Here is a 21,309-nt window from a genome sequence, read left to right as displayed (position 1 = left end):
CCAACAAGGTCCTTGCAGACATGTTCAGTTTTAATTATGTGGTTTTCTTATTTATTTATTTATTTATTTTGAATGAAATTAGTCAATTGAAACACTGCAAACATTCTGAAAAAAATCTCCCATGACATAACATGAAAACACAGGACTATTCCAAGAAAATTGCTACATAAAAGGCCTTTAACATTGGGTGACCTCTGTGAATGAGAAACACTCAGTACTTAGGGCAAAGGGAGTATGATGTATAGCAGAAATTAATATAGTAGTCATTCTTCAACACCAACCTGAATTAGTGTTCGATCTGAATTTAAAATATGTCTGTGTTTGCTCTATATACATAACTGTTTGTATACATACATATAATATATAGCTATATAAAAATGTGTATTACTTTCCAAAGCTGGCATTACCTGATTGGAAGGAGCTAAAGTTGGAGGCTATATTTGTGTTGTTGTTTATTTATTTATTTATTTATAAAAGGGCAGTTACTTGCTTTGAATACTTTCTGAGCTCTTCAGTTTGGTTTTTGTTTCCTTAAATTCTCAACTTCTCACTGTTTTATAAATCTTCCCTTAACTATTCAAGGCAATTCTTACATGAATTTCCCATGTTATTTATTTTGTTGTTGTTGTTGTTGTTGTCATCATATTTTTTTTTTGTTGTTAAGCTCCCTTTTGGAGCTTTCTATTCTGTCTCTAACATAGTTTTAAATGTGTTGAAAAATATTAATTTCAGATTTTTTTTTTGCAATGACAGTTGAGTTAGGTCCTTTGCAGTATTCTCATATTAAATACACACTGTAGGTTTTAAAAGAATTAATACAAGTCAGATAAGTGAATTGCAGAAAAATATAATATATAGAAATCAGTATATAGATGATAAATATCATCATTTTTTTACATGGTCAATTTCATTTTGTATCATACTCGTAGTTCTGATTTTTTTTTATTGCTGCATATGAAATAAGTAAGCCTCTCTGTAAGTATGTGAAATATATCCTGGGCTTTTGTGAATGTAGGCTTTTGCCTCAAAAAGGCAAGCAGAGTTCACATAAGTTTCATCTGTAAGTTTGAGTAAGTGAAGTTCTTCTGGGCATTAACTCCAACATTTAAGTGCAAGTAATGCTAATGTTAGCAAAGAAACAGGGAATTTTAAATAGGCTGAGTACTGTTCAGCTTTTTGAAGTCAAGGATGGATAATCTAGTCAGTTTTGCTGAAAGCATAAGTTGAAACAATGACTTTTATTCAAATGCACCTCTTCACTAGTTATTTCTTTGATTATCAGCTTTTTGTGTCTATTGGCAGGTAAAATGTGCTTCAGATTTTGCCTTGTAAGTTCATTCTTGTTCTCTTCTTGAAAGACTTCATTTGACTGAAATTTGACTGGTTTTCAGACTGTGATCAGAAAATTATGCAAAACTCTTATACACATTAACCTCTAACAGCAGGTTATTTCCCATATCTCCTAATATGTATTTTTAATATTTCATCAACTCTGAAAAAAAATGATATAAAATATTTTAGAGTGGGGGATTTACTTTTTTTTTCTTTTTTTTTTCCAACTGTAGGAATTAATGTGCTTCTCTCTTTTACCCTGTTTCTGAAATATGTAGTATGTACATTCTGTCACATTTGGTTGAAATTGGGCAACAGATTTGAAATTTTTTAGGGGGAATTGGTACATCAGACATACACTGGTAATATAATCAGTGAAGTAATTGTGAAAGGAGATTAAAGCATCACACTAAAATTTATTTCCTGAGGTATCTCCTGTGAGGAAAATGACAGATACAGGACAATACCTAAATTAAAAGGAGGATTAAGTCACATATTGTGGGAACTCAACCCATAAAAGTCCATAGACCCAGCAAGGCTGTATTCAAGACTGCTGAGACAAATGGCTGATGTCCATACAAGGATACTTTTGCTCACCTTTTAAAAGTAATAGAGATGAGTGGAGATCCCTGATGACTAATGGAAAACAGATGTTGCATCCATTCTCAAGAAAGGCCAGAACTAACCAGGGAATGACAAGCAGATCAATCTCATTTTGGTCCCCAGGAGAGTCATGGAATGAGTCCTCTGGGAGCACATTTCTGGACACATGAGAAGGAGGTTGCTAGAATCAGTCAGCAAGCACTTACCAAGGATAAATTGTTCATTAACAGCATGATTATCTATGATAACATCAAACTGAGTGGTACAGCTTTTACAACAGAAGGAAGGGATGCCATTGAGAGGGACCTGGACAAGCTTGAGAATTGGGCCCATGTGAACATAATGAGGTTCAACAAGTCCAGGTGCAAGGTGTTGCACCTGGGTTGGGGCAGTCCCAGACATGAGTACAGACTGGGTGGAGACCTCCTTGAGAGCAGCCCTACAGAGAAGGAGTTGGAGGTTTTGATGGACAAAGAGTTTGACATGAGCCAGCAGTGCATGCTTGCAGCCAAGAAGGCCAACTGCATCCTGGGCTGCATCAACAGAGGAGTGGCCAGCAGGTCAAGGGAGGTGATTGTACCCTTCTGTTCTGCCCTCATGAGACCCCACTAGGAGTGTTGAGTCCAGGTCTGGGGTCCCAGCATAAGAAAGATATAGATCTGTTAGTGTGGGTCCAGAGGAGGTTCATGAAGGTGATCACAGGGCTGGAGATGAGACACCTGGGGATGTTCAGCATGAAGAAAAGAAAGCTCCAGTGTGACATCATTGCAGCTTTTTTGTGATAACAGCTTATGTATTCTAGGGATGATATGTGCTGAAAAAATTCTGATGTTCTGAACCACACGCACGAGCACACACACACGCAAAAGATAAGAAAGAGGAGGAGAAAAGAAGAAGAACAGAAGAGAAATTTGGTTGTAGAAAACCTGGAAAAAGGTGGCCTAGAACTGACCTACATTTTTTAACACAGAGACTGTTGTTGCAACTGAATGTATGTATCAGATAGGTAGCAATTGCTGTGATGGGAATGTTTAGAAAGCCCAAAAAACTGTCCAGTATTGATTTACAAAACTAAACTTTGCAAAATTCATTAATGACACACCTAAGTGTTTATTAGAAAGGTTGGTTCTCAAGCAGTATGATGACATTATCATTACATGTTCAAAACTGTAGGTCTTTAAGTTATATCCTGAATTAACTGTAAGTATATGTTATGGTGACATACAGTCAGCACTGCAGGCTATAGTTCTTGATGGACTTAATTACTGAAGTCACAGTGATCAGGACTGAGAGCATTTTGTCTTCATTCAGCAGGATGTCTTGCCTATCTGAAGTCTGTAGTGCTTATCTTGCTTTTGGCCTGGTAACTTTCTATTACTTGGATGTCTCATATGCACCTCTTTCTTTGTCCTTTTGGTGGCCACACTGCTCACACAGGTAAAATAATATAACCTAAGTATATACTGTGTTTATCTATGATATTGTAGTGTTACTAACTTCTTTTGTACTGTTGTACAAAATCAACTGTTATTGATTTCAGTTTTAGTATGCCTATATTTGGGTTCAAAACAAGCTAATATTATATTCTGAGTAGTACATGTATAGTTTATAGGTGTCTGCATGGTATATAGTAATATACTACAGATTTACTTTTCAATTTAGGCAATCTGCCTGATTAAGTATAGCCAAAACACTACCACAGTAATGAAAATTTAAATGAGATCAGTTTAACCTTACTACTCTGTCTCATCTGCTGCTGACAATGGAAGCATGTGAGGAACTAGGACAGCAGAACCATATGTGACACCAGCTGCTCTTTAAAGAAACCTTAATGCAACTTTATGGTTCCCAGTGTTCTTGTCAGAGATTTCTTGCACAGAGGGCTTCTGTGTTTACAGCAGCAGTTGTGGTGTTTTTATCTCTCTGGTTAGTTTTCTGAGTGCTGCTTGTATGAAAAAATGGGAATGTGACACTTGGGCTGGGAAGTTAAAAAAAAAAAAAAATCTTTTTTCCTTTCCCCTGTTTTCTTCTCCTTTTCAAGTTAGAACAATTAAAAAAAAAATCACTGGAAGGAAGATTTTTTGTTTGTTTGTTTTTTGCACATGACATTGTGAATTGATTTTATAAATAAATGACTGAGTAATTATTGAAAGCATGAATATTCTTGAATAGACATTTTCATGGCAATATATTCAGATTTTTTAAATCTTCCTTACATACCTGTTTCTTGTAAATCCAGAAATATCATCATAAATTTCTCTTGATGTAAAATCCTCCTTTCCTTTCCTGCCTTCCCCCTTCCTCTCAGCATTTTACTGCATATATTCTTCCTTTCTTTATTCCTGTCCTCATTCAGTACATTCAGAAAATGCTGAATTAACTTTCTCCTACCATATTTCTATTCCCTCCCCCCCCAACTTTTCTATTTCTTTCCAAATTAATTTGCCCTGCCACCTGGTCTCCTAGGAATTTAGCAATTATTGAGTATATAAAGCTTGGCTCCTAACAGATGGGGTTTCCAAAATACACACATCAACAATGTACATCCTAGGGCCAGAAGACTGTGAGTTAGCTGCAGTTTCATTATGATTTCAATTTTCTAATGGTTGTGAACGTTGTCAAAGAACATTAACATTGTTTGTGATACCATGTCTTCTAAATAGTGGAGTTTAGACCAAGCCCTGTTTCTTTGATTTAAAACATAAGTTTGTTTTCCAATTTCATGGTACTGATTGTACGTATTTTATAGCCACAGGGATGGGAATCAAAATATAGTAATTACCTATCTTTACTTTCACCTGTGCTTTGTAGAGGCATTTTACTGTTTGTATCCAATTAGCTAGATCAGCATTTGTCATTTGCTAAAGCTTTCTATCCTTTCATAGTTTACCTCTGCACTAGTACTTCTGTATCTTAAAACAGAGATCTGTTATTTTTTCAGTTATGTCAAGCTATATAAAGAATATGGCAAGAAAATTTTTCTTTTTTTCTTTTTTTTTTTCTTTTTTAATGCTCAAAATTTTCATGATCTGCATTTGCAAATCAGAAGCTTTGGAACAGCTATATAATTTGGGAGAATAAAGAAGATGGTCTAGGGCGAAGGGGATGTATATTCCGAATGAAAGGAGAGATTGAAATTATCCAGGATTTTTCAGTTCTTCATGTTAGTGTTCCATTTTGTATAAATTGTCTTAGATGTGGTCAGTAACCACAAGATTAGATTTGATGAATGGACCAGTTGGTGGGTAAGGATATGGAATTGGCTGGATGATCACACTCAAAGAGTTGTGCTTAACAGCTCAGTGCCCAGGAGGAGATCAATGATGAGTGGCATTCCTCAGGAGTCGGTATTGGGACTGGTGCTGTTTGACATCTCTGTTGGTGGGATCAAGTGCACCCTCAGCAAGTTTGTGGTGGGAAGAGATGCCATCCAGAAGGACCTTGACAGGCTTAAGAGTTGGGCCTGTGAGAACCTCATGAGGTTCAATGCCAAGATTGCCTCAACCCAGATGGACAAATACAGGCTGGGCAGAGAAGGGATTCAAAGCAGCCCTGAGGAGAAGGACTTGGGGGTGCTGGTTTAATGAGAAGCTCGTCATGAGCTGCAAAGCGTACTTGCAGCCCAGAAAGCCAACAATACCCTGGGCTGCATCAAAAGAAGTGCGGACAGCAGCTTGAGGGTGATGATTCTCTCCCTCTGCTCTGCTCTTGTGAGACCCTACCTGCAGTACTGCATTCAGTTCTGGGGCCCCCATCACAAGAAGGATGTGAAAGTATTACAGCGAGTCCAGAGTAGGTCCACAAAGATGATCAAGGGGCTGAGGCACCTCTCCTATAAAGACAGGCTGAGAGAGTTGGGGTTGTTCAGCCTGGAGAAGAGAAGGCTCTTGGGAGACCTTACAGCAGCCTTCTGGTACCTAAAGAGGGTCTACAGGAAAGCTGGAGAGGGACTCTTTGTCAGGGAGTGTTTTTCAGAACAGAGTCACATAGTCCCATGCTGCCTGCAGCAGAGTTTCTGGGTCTCTTTCATGTCCCCCACTGAGCTAACTGCCCCGATAACAATCAAAGTACCTGTTAGCTTCCTCTGTATGCCTACCTGCCAGCTAAACAGGTGCTATCCACTGCAGATGAACAGCAGATTATTCCCTAATTAGCACATGGTTGCTGAACATTTTCCAGACAGCTTTGGTGATAAATGCTTTCTTGCTGCTGTATGTGGTGAATAGGCTTTTTGCATCATACATGTGTTGTAAAAGCTTGGTTATAGTCCCATGATACCTTTTTAACAATCACAATGAAAAGGGAGAACTGTCTGCCAAGACCTTGTGCTAATTGTCCTACATAACCAAGAAGAGATAAAAATGAACTAACACTCCTTTTGTGATCAGAAGCTGTCCTAAAGGATCAATTTTTAAAAGCATTATCAAGCATTTAACTAGGCAAGAGGCTTAAACACAACAGAGAGATTCTTTTTGGGAAATGACTTCTACCAGCAGATGAACGTTATCAATTGTCAGGACTTAGAACACTAGCACCATTTGGATATGATCCATGAGGAAGATGTGTTGCTGAAAGCTCACCTCTCTCATAAAAGTACTGTAATCTAACTACTGATTTTTAAGCCCTATTGTAATTCAACCTTTTCCAAATTGTGCAATTTTCTTTGTGGCATAGAGTGAATTGTTAGCAGAAGCCAAGGCAGAGGGCGGGGGAAAAGAACAGTTGAAATGATCAAGCTTGTGCACTTATGGTGTCAGAACATTTTACTAGTTTTATATTAACATGAATGGTATATGAATTTGCAGTATTAAAATGAAGTTACTTCAGTCATTATATTTGCATAATCAATGTGTCAGATATATAACCAGTGGGAAATTTTGACAGCATAGTCAGTTCTTCTGCACGAATAGGAAGCTCCATGCACTTTCAACAGCAGCTCTAGAGAAAAAGAAAGAAAGAAAGAAAGAAAGAAAGAAAGAACAAGAAAAAACTGAGAAAACTTTAAGATAATATATGTGCCAAACTGAAACTTTGTTTCAGTTCTGACATCTCAGACACATTGATTTTGTCAGAGTTGTAAACCTGCAACTGCAAAAGACTCTGTTCCGTTTCTGATACCTGAAGTGATAAATTGCAAACTTCTAAGAATGTGAATGCTTCTGGGGTTGTGTTCAATTTAATATTTCCCTGTGATTTATATGAGGCTGAAATGCCACTGTCAAAATGTCTTTGATTCATGCCTTTACATAGAAAATTATGTCATTACTGTAATGCTATTCTTTTGTATTTTTCTATTATGTCATTCTATTGCCTTTCATCACCACTCTTCCAATCCATGCATGAATGAAAGTGAAGAAGGCTAGGAAATTAATTACTATTGAGCACTGGGGGAAATTTCCAAAATTCTTTAGTGAAGTAAGAGCACAAGTCCCACGGGCCTCTAATGTTCATCTTCTCCTTGTGAATAAGGTGTTTTGCATCATGCATGAACAAGTGGAAGATCAGCTGAAATGGTCTATGTTGTAGGTGGCTCTTCAATCAGTCAATTTTCTTGCTAAATTCTTGCTAACAACTTGTAAGTAGTTTTGTATGGGTAATGACAGTAGGAATGAAGCATAAATATAAATGAATCTGTAAAAATATATATAATTTAAATAACTTTAAAGCATATTGCAGATTATGGGCTTTCACTAAAGTCTTTCAGAAGACTTTTAAAATGTAAAAGATTAAGTAATAGAATATTTTAAAGTAGTTTGATTATTCCGCTCAGGACAGTGAGGTTGCTAAATTTTACTTATATCCTAAATCAGCTAGACAGCTATGTGTAACTAAAGCCTGGAAGGATTACTAAACATGAAGATACAATGTCTGGGTTTGGTCATTTTGGAATTTCCAACTGCTGGAGACTGGGAGAGTGCTAGGGAAGTAAAATGGATTACTTAACTTGTTCTTATACAACCCTTAAACATCAGTTACAGAGCTTTGGTAGAAACAGGACAGAGGCCTAGAAGAACCTTTGGTTTGGTTCAGTATTCCATATATATTATGAATTACTAACCTACAAAACTGACTTCCAAAAAAATTTGGATTTCCAAAGACTTGTAAAAATTTCATTTCAACCAAGCTATTTCTGAAGAGAGCAACAAAGAATAAACAAGGTGAAAAATCCAGATCTAACTCTGTCAGATAACAAATACATTGATTTTTTGCTGTTGCCAATAGGAGTGAAGAGAACTCAGTGTTTAGAAAGATCAAGACCTTATGCTGTAATGCTACATGCCATCATGCAAACAGTGTCATTTGTATTTGCATTGCCTTTAAAGAAGGACTCAGTCTAGTTTATTTGTTTGCTAATTACTCATCAGTGCTGTTATAATTTAAAACTGATCTTTGGATTATAGCTGCTGATTTACATAGCAGCTGCATGATTTTATAAATATTTCACACATAGTACATGGAAAAATAAATAAATTCCACTTAAATTCCAGAGTCTGAAATGAAATAATTGATATAAGTCACTAGTAACTAGGAAACTTACCTAGGACAACTACTCCCTGTAGCAAAAAAATACTTGCTTTTTGAAAAACTGTTATTATTTCTATTGAACTGAAGATTAACTTCTATTTTGCAAGTTAGTCTGAGAACTAAAAATCTAACTCTAATGCAAATCTAACTCTAATGTAAGAATATTGCGAAGGAGTCAACTTCAAGGAAGAAGTTCATACAAGTCAAAAAGAAAAGTTGTTTCTGTTTCCTTTTTAAAGATTTTTGAAGATGCTCTTAACTCTCACACAATTTTCTTGTGTGAGAGTTATTTGCATTATGTTGGAGGTGTCACCACTGAAAAATATAAAATGAAATCAATCTGCAGTTGCACACTATCTCTTGTGGTTTTTATTATTATCTATATTGTAATGACCTGACTTTAGAAGGTATAGGTGATTTTCAAACAGGAAAGACTAACTGGAAGTCTTTTGAGACAGTATATGCAGTGTTATATTATAAAGAAGAGGAACTTTATAATGCCAGATGAAATATGGAAACGCACAGTTTTGACTTCTATGGAAAAATGTTTGATATCCTGGACCTCATTTTTTAACACTCAGCCTTGGAAGTTCCCCCATGTTTAATGGCTGTGATGATTTTTTATTTTCTTCTGTTTTTCTAGTTGTCTCCTCAAACACACACAGCCTCATCAAAAGAGTATTAACTAAAACTTCCTAGTTTTAGTTTAAAAAAAGAGCAGCTGACAGACTGTGTTTTGGGGAATGATTCCCATGGTTTCACTTGTTCCTTCTCAAAAGCAGAACAATCATCTTACATTTCTGCAGGGTGAAAATGGCTGATGTTCCCAGCTTCAGTGGAGCATTACCGTTCTTCAGTGTGCCTGTAAAAGTATAAAACTTTTTAAAGTGATAATACGCATCATTAAGCAGTTAAAAATCTGATTCTATTGAGAAGCAAAAATAGCTGAGGAAATGACAGCTGGAGCTTAATTTATTCAAGAAAATGACTAGCCACATATTAAAAGTTTTGATTTAAAGTCATTTTAACTATGGAAAAAATGAAAAGTCTGTTATTTTGGCTCTGCAAACTGTAATTAGAAATTAGAAGTTGCATTAGTAAGACAGGATTCCAGTAAATTGTGCAATTCTGAAAGTTTGAAGAGAAAATCAAGGCTAGGCCAATGCACCTTGTTTATTAATTTTATTTGACCTATTTTTCTGAGTGAAATGCATGCTTCTCTGCACTGCTTTGTTGTTTAACCTAACAAAAAAAAAGAAAAACCCTTACCACCATATTCCATATGCATATGACTAATGAAGTACCCACATCGATCCATTAGACCATCAGTATTGTTCTGTAGAATTAGGTTGGGAATTCCATTTAAAAAAAGCCAATTCCAATGCAAACTGTTCTGTTACTCTGTTGTGTTAAATACCTTATAGTTTACATTACTTAGTGGCTGGAAAAAAGGCTTGGAAATTGAAGTACCTGGATTATATTAGCTGCTTTGTTACAGAAGATCTTGTAATAAATTTTATTTATGACCTTTGAGTGATTAAATCATTCAGGTTTAACTTTCTAAAAAGATACCCTAAGATTGGCATCCATTTAGGTACAGAGCAAGCTAAAAATAATAATAATAATAAAAAAGCCCATGTTCTTTAAAATACATTATGTCTATGGGATCACATTTGTGTGTATTAGTAGAAGCAATTTTGTTAATGCTAGATTGCAAACTTTCTCTTGGATAAAATCTGTAGATTCTCTTGTGTTTTCACTCTGAGTTCAAATTAAGAAATGTTAGATTTGTTTTTTATTTTTAAACTGTTTTCTCTTATATCCTCAAATAATCTGTTTCCTTCATCAATCTATGATTTTGATACTAATAACCATCACTTGCAGATTACTTTTCAGGTTATTTAATCAGCCATCATGTCCCTAGTGCTGTGCTGAGATAATCAGGCTATCAGCTTGTCCATACAAATTTTACTGTACACTGCAATTACTTTAATGTTCAATCACAGATAGTGTTTACTGTGACAGGATCACACTTTATGAATATGACACTTCCCTCTTGATTATCACATGACATTTCTTTACTGAAGGTAGAAAAGTAGTGTCAAACAGAAACTTTGATACACTGATTATTCAAACTTGTCAGACTATCTGATAACAACATAAGCTTTACTCTCTCCACTTGTGATAAGGCTGAAGTGCCGTACACAGAAAGTTACTTGGATATTGCAAAGCAGAGCATTTCCACAGCTTGGTGTCAGGTACATGAACATAAATGGAATCTGAAATACATTATTATGTGCCTAGGATCCTCACCAGAGCATGGAGAGGCTGACTGAAACAATTAGTTGATGGGTAACACCAAGCACAGGAGTGTCTGTAACCCGTTCTCCAACCCCTATACTGAAGCCATTTCATTGTATCTGAAAATTGTGTATCTTGGGTAAAAAGAAAGAGTAAACATGAGCAACACACTCTTATTATGAACATCTAGATAATTAGTCATTCTTAGGTTTAGCTCTCCATTAAGATGTGCTTTATTTTAACTAAACCATCTTTGCCAACAGGCTGTCCAACCTGGTGAAGATATCTTTAAACTATGAATGACCGGGGAAGAATAAGGTGATCAACAAAGCAAGGAAATGAAGGACTGGGATGGTAAGCAAAGAATGTGTAAATAGAGATCTCGTCTGACTATATTTAGCTAGGTACATAACTAAGTTTCTTCAGATGAACGTATGCACTTTCAGATGATGCCAAGCCTTTTCTATATGAAACAAATTTCTGAAATGCGGTGTTGTAGCTGAGAATGCCTTTTCATTCATTTGCTGTCACTTCAACTCTGGTGGAAGATGACATCTATTACATTAGAAACCACTTGAGCTTTTAAAGGATCTATTCAAGTTGAATTTATTTGATATTCCAGGGAGACCTTATAGCACTCTTCCAGTACCTAAAGGGGGCCTACAAGAAAGCAAGGGATGGACTCTTTGTCAGGGAATGTAGTGATAGAACAAGAAGTAGTGCCTTTAAACTAAAAAAGGGTAGGTTTAGATTAGACATCAGGAAAAAATTATTTACTCAGAGGGTGGTGAGGCACTGGAACAGGTTGCCCAAAAAGCTTGTGGATGCCCCATCCCTGTAAGTGTTCAAGGCCAGGCTGGATGGGGCCTTGGCGAACCTGATCTAATGGAAGATGTCCCTGCCCATGACAGGGGGCTTGCAACTAGGTGGTCTTTAAGGTCCCTTCCAACACAAATCATTTTGTGATTCTATGGTATTTGAAATACAAATGCTGTAAAACCCTGGTTATGGTTAACTTGGCATGGAGAAATTGTAACTCTTTCCCTAAGACAGTTCAGTCAGTGACAAAGTCACTGTACTGTCAGTTCTTCTAATTTTTTATGTGCTGTGGTGGTTTTCAGTATCTGTAGGAGCAGGAACCTTGGAGGGCGTCTGAAATACCTACTAATGAGCATGCAGCAGTATTATTCCTGAGCTGAAACTTTTTAATTGACTTGGGAGAATCCTAATAAAGCATTCTTGAACCATTGAAATGACAGTTATGGATCACTATACAGAGGTTCATATTGGAGGTATGGGTGAATAAATTTATATATATATATATATATATATATTCCTTTATCACCTGAGACTTAAAAGACATTGACTGTCTTGATGATAACTACAGACCATGAGCAGAAATCATAACTGGGAGAAGGGGAATTGCTGTGCTTCATACTGTCTTCCCTGTGAATCAGTTTGGTTTGTCCTGTTGACTCTGAAGCTAATTAGCATTCCCAGACATTTATAAAGTAAGAAATGTCTGCATCTAAGTCTGAGAAAGAGCTGTGTGTCACTATGAAGAGTGCCTTAGCCTTTTAGTATATGTCTGCAGGTGCTACAGGTACTATACAGAAACAGGCTGCATCCAGGTCCAGCAGCTTTCTACCCTAGCTTTCAGGGTCATAAACAGGTATCAGCTTAAATTTACTTGTTACTCCAGCTTTCACCATTTCAAATGCAAGCTTGACAATGGGATATGACTGTAACTGCTTATATTTACTGTGATAATTGTTATCCTTAAGCCTGTTAGTATTGACACTGAGCCTAGAAACTTTAAACACTATCAATGAAGCCATTCAGCATTCAGCACTCAAAATCTCTGAAGAGGAACCTGTCTCACAAATTTATGCCTTTTAAGTTCGAAGTTTACCTGGCTGATGTTCATCTTCAGCGTAGGAAATCATCCAATATCTGAAGCAATTCTCCTAGCAATTCTCTCTGGTTTCATACACCCTCTTCTTCTGTTAGTACATGGTCTCAAGGAGTAGTGTATGCTGATTCTTCTGTGTTCTGCTGGGCAATCTGAATTAAGTGCACTTGGTTTAAATTGTTCCTCTAAAGTCCAAACAGAACTCATGTCATGTACTAGAGGTCATCTTCAATCAGCTGATTTTCAGAGTTAGGTATTTCTATGCTCAGCATGATATCCATTAAAGATATAAAATTTAACAAATTTTAACTTTTTCACATATCTGCTACAAAATGTTAATTTTACCTTATGTAAACCTACGACTTTCACAAGACCATTTTTGCCTATCACAAGACAATAACACTATCAGTGGAAACACACCTGCTGGAGGGTATTTCAACAATTGATATTTGAGCAGGAGGTTCCAACCCCCAAAAAGGAGAGTGGTTGGCAAGATTAGGCAACATGAGGGCAGCCCTCAGGATCCAATCCTCTATCACTGCTGAAGTCTGCTTTACATCATTGCAGAGAGAACAGCAAGTTCTCTAGATCCAGGAAGGGAACCAGCTGACTTCAAATATATCATTAAAGATGATCTGGCAACTGGTGTGTGGAAGGAAGGGAATGCTGTTTTGTGGTCTCATGAATGATCACATCACTGGTGTTCTTGCAGTGTAAGAAACTGCAGAAGACCACTTTTTCTCAATGTACTTCATATTGTCTTAATATGCATCTCTATGCTGTTGGTGTCAAATAATATATTTATTCATTCACTGCTGAGGTCTTTATCCATGCAAAAAATAAGTGAAGGCAAATAGGAATGAACAAACCTTGAGGCATGTTTGGTGGTTGAATGAATATGGAAAACAAGCCCTTAGGCTCTGTGGTATCCTTACGGCTTCACTGACTTATGCATTGCTGACCTAAACACCCAATTTCTGAAAAGTAACTAAATGGAATATGTTAACTAATTATTGTTATCTGCTATAAATGGTAAAATTATGACGTGATGGTGAACAGGTAAAGCATATTCCTTTCAGGTATATGATTAAGTTTTAAATATAAAGAATGAGAGAATATGATCAGCAGGGGGGAAAAAAAAAAGACGGAAAGAAGGAAAATAATAAGAAAATAACCTTCTAATGTAACTTATTAGAGGAACTTACATAGTAATTATCTTTAGCTGAAAGAAAAGCTACAAGTAATTTGACATTAAAATACTAGCTTCCAAGTATTAATAAAGAACCAGTGTTCATAGTCTACATCCACCTGAAGTCAACTGGAGTCATGAATGCAGATGCTTCTACATTTATTGACTAGCCAAAACCAGAGCTTTCTATTCCCTTCATATACTGCCTGTACTCATAGTGGTATGGGTCCTGATTACTGGCAAGATAAAGAAAATAGAAGTGGCCTAAAATGTCACAGTCCTGAGATTGTTCTGAGGCTTCCCTGGCCAGGCCAGTCTTACCTGGAGCCCCTCCACAACCCTGCCTATGGCCCAGGACCCCATTTCAGGCCATCCCAAGGCTGTCAGTCCCTGGCTGGCTAGTGAGATCCTTCCCTGCCCACCTCGTGTACAGCCCAGAGGTTATGCTTCAGCTCACCAACAAAGATGTAGCCTGTTTCAGTATAGGCAATATATTAGGTGAGTAAAGTGATTACTTACACAAGATTTCACCTACTGACTACGTAATACCAGCTAGGGAGGTGCAAATCAGTAAGTTTAAGCAGTTACACCTCACACATCTCTTCAGAAACATGTAAGAGACAGGTAAATTGAGTTCCTAAGTTACTTTTTTTTTTTTTTCTTCTCTTTTAATTATGCATAGGTTATGCTGGTGAGACCAGAATTGCAAGGAAATTTTAAAGGAAAGAATTTCTGAGAAACTGTGGATGATCTTCCCAAAGTCTAAAACAGTTACATACAGAAAGAGAAATGAGCATGTCTTCTGTAAGCTGTGCTGATTTATTCAGAATTCAAACTAAATTGGTTATGATAGTCAGAAATACATTAATGAAGATTAACAACAGAGCCCTAAGGATCCTGAATAACTGAACTGGAAATATGAGAATGATTGATGCAGCAATGGTAACAAAAGCCCTTCTGAGAAAAGAAAAGTCCCAGTGTTATTATGGAGAATGAGAAGGGCAGTGAACCACATATCGAACCCCAGAGCCTCCATGTCACTTGTTAGGAAGCAATTGGAGGCAGCTAATTCGACACAATGGCAAGTCCCTTGACTGGGATTCTGTAATAGTGACTTGGACACAATTGTATTTTGGAAAACTTTCAAAAAAAAATGGATTTTCATAATTTTGTTTTTCTGTAATAAAATTAGTACATACAAGTAAAAGCAAAATACTACTCAACCGCAACATACAGTTATTAAGAAAGTAATAATCCACACTTTTCTACTACAGAAAAGAAAATTTTCTCTACTGCTGTGTTACAGAAACAGTCTTAGGAGAATCTAGAAAACTAGGTTTAATTCTAGTCCATTTCAAAGTAATGAGCTAAGTACATGTTTCAGTATAATTTTTGTGCTTAAGAGGAGAGATTAATGTTCAGAACCCAACAGTATTGATTTTTTTTCTTGGTTAAGATAAATGACTTTGCTCCTACTCTTTTCAGAGTATGCAAACTCCTTTATTCGTTTTTACTCACATAGTGGCTCCTTTTTCCTATTCCTAGATGATTCACAAAATGAAAGCACACACACAGTCTGTTCTGGAGAAAGGACAATCTTCTTTTCTCTTCCGTCTTGCAAGCTGACTCCTTGGTCAGCTTGAGACAAGATCTTTTTCTCTCCCATCAAGAAGGTATTGACATGTGTACGTTCCTGTGTAACTGCATGTTACCTGTAATGAAAAGGGAGATGGAGAAAAAGAAGAAGAAGAAGAAGAAGAAGAAGGGAAAAAAAAAAGTACATCAGAATGAAAGCCAGGAAAGACCAAAAAATTGGGAAGGGAAGGGAAGGGAATCACTCTGATACAGATCAACTGTATTGCTCTCTACAACTACCTCAAAGGATGTTGTTGCAAAGTGGGGGTCAGTTTCTTTGCCCAAGCAAAAACTGACAGGACAAGAGGAAAGAGCCTTAGGTTGTGTCAGGGGAGGTTGAGGTTGGATATTAGGAAAAAAATATTCACTGAAAGAGTTGTGAAGCCTTGAAACAGGCTGCCCAGGGAAGTAGTTGAGTTACCATCCTTGGAGGTATTTAAAAGATATGTAGATATGGTGGTTAGGGACATGGTTTAGTGGTAGGTATGGAAGTGCTAGGTTAATGGTTGGACTTGATGATTTTAGAGGTCTTTCACAACCTAAATGACTCTATGATTCTATGATTCTATATAACCCAGGAATTCAAATTCTTCATTCAAAACTGAAGTTCTTCCCTAGATATACAATCTTGGCCAAGACTCCATTTCTCTCTTGTCTATTTGTCTTGGTTTAGCTAAATCTTGCTGTCTGCAAGGTTTCTTGAAAGACAGCCTACATTTTATTGTAGGTTGAAATTTTATCTTATAATTTTTATATATTTTACCCAAATATTATTCCAGTAGATCATGGCCATCTAATCATATGGTTCAGTTACAAAGATGTTCACTTCATTTGTTCTGTGAGTTTATAACTTGTATTACTGTAGAAATGTATAATTATTTCACTGCTTTGTGTTACAATGTAACTATTTTATGTTCATCTATCTCATTGGCTGGCATTTAATATTCTGGTTCCTTTACCCTTAGATCTGCTTCATCACTATTGATTTTCATGTCAGAATATATATATACGGTTTATATTTTCCTTAACTATATTTTGTCATTTTCTGACCTAGTGTTTGCAATGATTTAGTCTGTTGTTGCAAGGAGTACCAATAACTAAATCAGAATTTTTCTTAAATAAAAAAAAAAAAAAAGAAAAGAAAAAACGAAAAAAGAAAAAAGCTCTGTTTCGAAGCCCCTGTCCAGAACTGCTGGGACCTTTAAAACTCTACCATGGCCACTTCAAACACCAACTGTACATGTGAAACAGAGGTTTCTTCAGCAAGAAAAAAACACTGCACCAGTAGATGAATAAGAAAGCACTCATAATAGTAATTTACCTATGGTTATCTCACCTTCTCATCAGTAGTGTAAATATTCAAAGGACTTTTTTCTCATAATTCTTCTTTTCCAGTCTAGTAATTCCCACCTAAAGATTAACACCCATTAACATTATAATAACTCTACAGGTGTAATACACACGCATGCAAGTGTAGTACTTATTCATGGTGAAAATCTGCTTAGTCATCTCCTTCCATCACCTAGTACAGCTGTAATAATGTTTAAGTAATAGGGAAATTTCACCAACAAGCTTTTTACTGCTTTTCTGGTAAAGCATTGTGTTCTGGTCCGAGAACTGTCTCACATACAACTGAAGTCTTCTCAGCAGCCTAGGATGAACAAGAAAGAGCTGTTCTTTGTAGTAGCACCTTTTACAAAGTTTTTATCAAGTTTTAAAACACCTCACATCACATTCCTTCTCTAGTTCAGTTCCCCTATGCTCATGTTGGCTCCCAAATATTGTCACCTGAGAAGCTCTGAGCAGAAAAGCATGTGTTTACCACTGCTTACTCTCTGGTGGAAAACTCATGCCTTTTTCTTTAGGGATCTAGTAAATAATCAGGTATATAGTTTGTGAAGCAATTCTGTGGCCATTTCCCTCTCTGTGTACCTGTTCATAGGAAAGGTTGCTAGTTCATGAAACCTCAAGCTGCAAGGCTTATAAAGAAAAAGCATCATCAAGAAATGTGCATGAACAAACCATGAGCAAGGCTTGAGAGATACCTATTCAATGAAGTTATATGGCTGGGGTACACCAGAGAGACAGAATGGAAAATGGGGAGGGGTCTCTGGCTGAACTACAGTGTTTTAAACTGGTGCAAAACGTGCAAGCGAGCCATCAGAAGGCAGTAAAGAAAGTGCATAACTGAAGCTGATTTCTGGAGCCCACAAGCTCTTTTTTCATTGCATTAAGTAACAAAAATCTCATTAGATCAAGACTTAGAAAATTGCATAATGTTACACTTGAGTAATAAAGACAGATGATTCTCAAAAGATTCTGCTGCTAAGAGAATAAAATAAATCATATTAAGATAAAGATATAAATCATAGGCATGAGTAGAACTGCTGTTTTCAAAATGTCGATCTTTTACAGCTGCATGCAAAAGTTTTTCTACAAACATACATGTACGGAAAGGACCATACACATACATGCAAATGTTATGTTATATACACTTAGGTGTAACTTGCTTATCTATTTTCACATATAACTTTCTGTGTTCTTACTTAGGTCATTCACTACATGTGGATCCTTGCATAGATATTACTATTGTATAAGAGGCTGCTGAAAATGCGAGAAGACCAAACTGGTCATTCAGTCAGGCTAGGTGATGAATGAAGAGCAGCGTGTTATATTGGGTGAATAAGAAATTTAAAATATAGCAGCACTGTATCTTAAATTAGCCTATTTTCTGTAATTTGAAAATTATATAGATAGCTCACCTTCAGGCTCAACCTTAGATTTAAAGACACAACCAAACTGTAGCAGACCTATTTCAAAGCTATGGGAAAATGAGTATTATTACTGTATAATGTATTATTTAATAGCTATCCAGTGACAATCTAGTAACATTCTCAAGATTGGCACGGCTATTTTCATATTTATGAAACTCATCTGGAAGAACATTTTCTGAATGACTCTGAATTCATGGAAGGGGGTTTGTAAGTTTAGAAATGTTTTTTTACAGACCCATAGATTGTGAGTGAGATGAGGACTTCTTTCATCACAAATGAGCATCAGTCTGTCACTTCCTGAACAAAGTAAATCATATTAATTGACTCTTTTTTTTTTTTCTCATTTTTATTCATAGACTGTGTATTCTGGTGTCTTGTAAAACAGTTTGTTTCTACTCTAGTGAAGAAAGTTCTAGAGAAACTAAGAAGAAACTTCCTTTCCTTTCTTCCTTCCTGGAACAGGCTCCCTAGGGACGTAGTCATGGCACCAAGACTGTCTGAGTTTAAAAAGCATTTGGACAGTGCTTTAAGTCATATGGTCTGAATTTTTGGGTAGACCTGTGTAGTGCCAGGAGTTGGACTCAGTGATCCTTATGGGTCCCTTCCAACTCAGGATATTCTATGATTCCATGATTCCTTCTGTATGTGCTGCAGCATGGAAGGTAAAGGTTTGAAAAGCAAGTCAGAGCATGCAGAATTAATTGTCCAACCTTGTCTTTTTTTGAATTAACTTCTTTACTAGGAATGTGATGCATCACTTTTTTTTTTTTAAATTATATATTTTGTCAAATGCAGTGGCAACATTTCCTATCTAGAGAATTAAATTTCTAGCCTATTTGGATTAGCATTGCAGAAACATGCACAAATCTTGCTACAAAAGAATATAATTTAAATGCACAAAAAAAAAAAAAAATGAAAAAGGTCCGGACTGAGCTAAATGCAGGTACAATACAGAAGTTTAACATTTCAAATATACACTTGTCAAAAACAGCTGTTTTAAGAGTAGGTTTAATAATAATAATTGTATCATTACTGTAATTAGGTTAAAATATTAATGTAATGTTATTTAACAATAATAATTTAGCAATAACAAAATATGTTATTTAACAATAATAAACAATTTAGCAATAACAAATTATTATTTCATTCTTATTATTTTTTTTTCCTAATTGCTCCATCTCATATGCATAGGGATCTGAGTATTTCACAAGATTGTGCTGTATCATCATCTCTTACCTATCCATTGGCTGAAGCTCAGTGTAGTGTACATACAAAAGTACAGGCTTTAGGTGAAAGAGACCAAAGTATTTTTGATGTATTTCAGAACCTAAAGTGGGGCTCTAAAATATTTCATAACTTACGAAACATGGCATAAAAGTAAAGGCACAGTACTCTATTGATGATGTAAAAGTGAAAGCAGCAACCAATACAGTTTAAAGATTTGCAGTTATTTGCCTTGATCTTTTTACACCATCCTATCGTAAGTGCCATACCTGATCTTAAAGAAATCAGAGAAAGTAATTAATCTCTTAATTTTATCAGCAGATCATGTGTCTATTCAGTATAAAGACATAATTATACTCAAGAGAGAGGGAGAGAAATAAAATGAACATGACCTGTGAAATGATTAATTTTGTGTCCTGGAGTCAATTAAGCATAGGATAACTGCAATTCTCTGAAATTACATTTAATGCCATAATGCACTGTAACAAAGGAGTTGTGGGAGTACAAAAACAGTACCACATACGAAAAATTGATAAAATGTGTGCTACACCATTAAAGATCTTAAACAAAGCACTGAATAACCTTTGATTTCATAATTAATGACTGCCTAAATGGTGCTGTTTCTGTCCTGGTCTTGGAGAAAAATGCAAAAGAAGAAAAAATGATTCAAGGTCAAATGTGTCAAATACATAACAAAAGTGAGAAACCTGTGTTCCTAGATTCTCTAGTTAATGTTCAGAGACCTAAATCAGAATCCTATTATGTGGTACAAGATTTTGGTGATGAGAAGCCAACAGGCTGCTTACCAAGAACATACCAAGTAGATTGTGAAATATATGGTATTTTTCTCAGTGTCCAAATCTGCCCTCAAAATATGGTTCTAAAAGGGTAGGCCTCAAGTCTGACTATGTCAGGGAGACACGGAAATGCTGTTATGGGAGTGTTAACACCAATGCCAACAGTAAGTGTACTCTGCATCTAAATATTCACTAGATGTCTCCAGAAGCCTAAGCATACTGACTGTTCAGAGTGCCCTATAATTAATCTAATTAATGATGACCCTTTCCTCCTTCTATAAAGCTGTCTCACAAGGTCTTATTCAACATAACACATTGAATGAACACACAGAAATAATTTACTTGAGACAAGTTGGTGGAAAAATTGAAATGTAGAGAATAAAAGAATGAAAGTAACAGAATGGTAATCAGGAAAAATATTATAAACAATATATATTGGTGTTCCAGTGTGCCCCATGGTGTGCCTCTAATATGTGACCTGTTGCAGCTGGAATGGGTTGAAGAACAGATAAATGAGACAGTTCTGACCATACTTGCTTAGATATATGGGACATAGGTTGATAGTTAAGAGTTCTTTTGGTCAAGGATGAAATATAGTAGAGATGGAGGGAAAAATACTCATTTGGAGAATGCCTGTTTGTCCATATTAAACTTTTCCTGGAAATTGTCCCTTGCATGAAAATCAACACTTGATGGAAGAGGGTTCTTCAGTTCAGCAGACTTTTATCCCACCTCTGAGAATCTGAGGTTGCTTTGAGCCCACGAGTGGAATTTATCTGCGAATGCTTATAAGGTGCGTGACTAAGTTTTGCTGATGGCCAGACTTTGAACACCATTCATGATATTCCTACCAAGGAAGTTAATATAAGATGAAGTTGCAATGTTTAGAAAAGGCAGCTGACATTTACCGCTAATAACTGAACTTCACTTTCTGAAAAGAAACTGTAGGAAGTTCCTGTATACTGAGGAGTGCCTAGACAAAAACAGAACTCTGAACTAAGCTCCCTTTATTGGCCA

General features: G+C 36.2%; 1 long non-coding RNA gene across 1 annotated transcript; it reads left to right on the top strand.

The window, feature by feature from the left end:
- Positions 1–1,545: 1,545 nt before the first annotated feature.
- LOC106047946 (uncharacterized) lies at positions 1,546–18,423 on the top strand. The gene is made up of 3 exons (XR_001214024.3): positions 1,546–2,926; positions 11,025–11,115; positions 14,545–18,423. It is a non-coding gene; the product is annotated as an uncharacterized lncRNA (long non-coding RNA).
- The last annotated feature ends 2,886 nt before the right edge of the window (positions 18,424–21,309 follow it).

The sequence above is a fragment of the Anser cygnoides genome, chromosome 1 (assembly GCF_040182565.1).
Source record: "Anser cygnoides isolate HZ-2024a breed goose chromosome 1, Taihu_goose_T2T_genome, whole genome shotgun sequence".
Classification (NCBI taxonomy): domain Eukaryota; kingdom Metazoa; phylum Chordata; class Aves; order Anseriformes; family Anatidae; genus Anser; species Anser cygnoides.
Note: the sequence above shows the minus strand (reverse complement) of the source record. Positions and strands in the feature narration are given on the sequence as shown.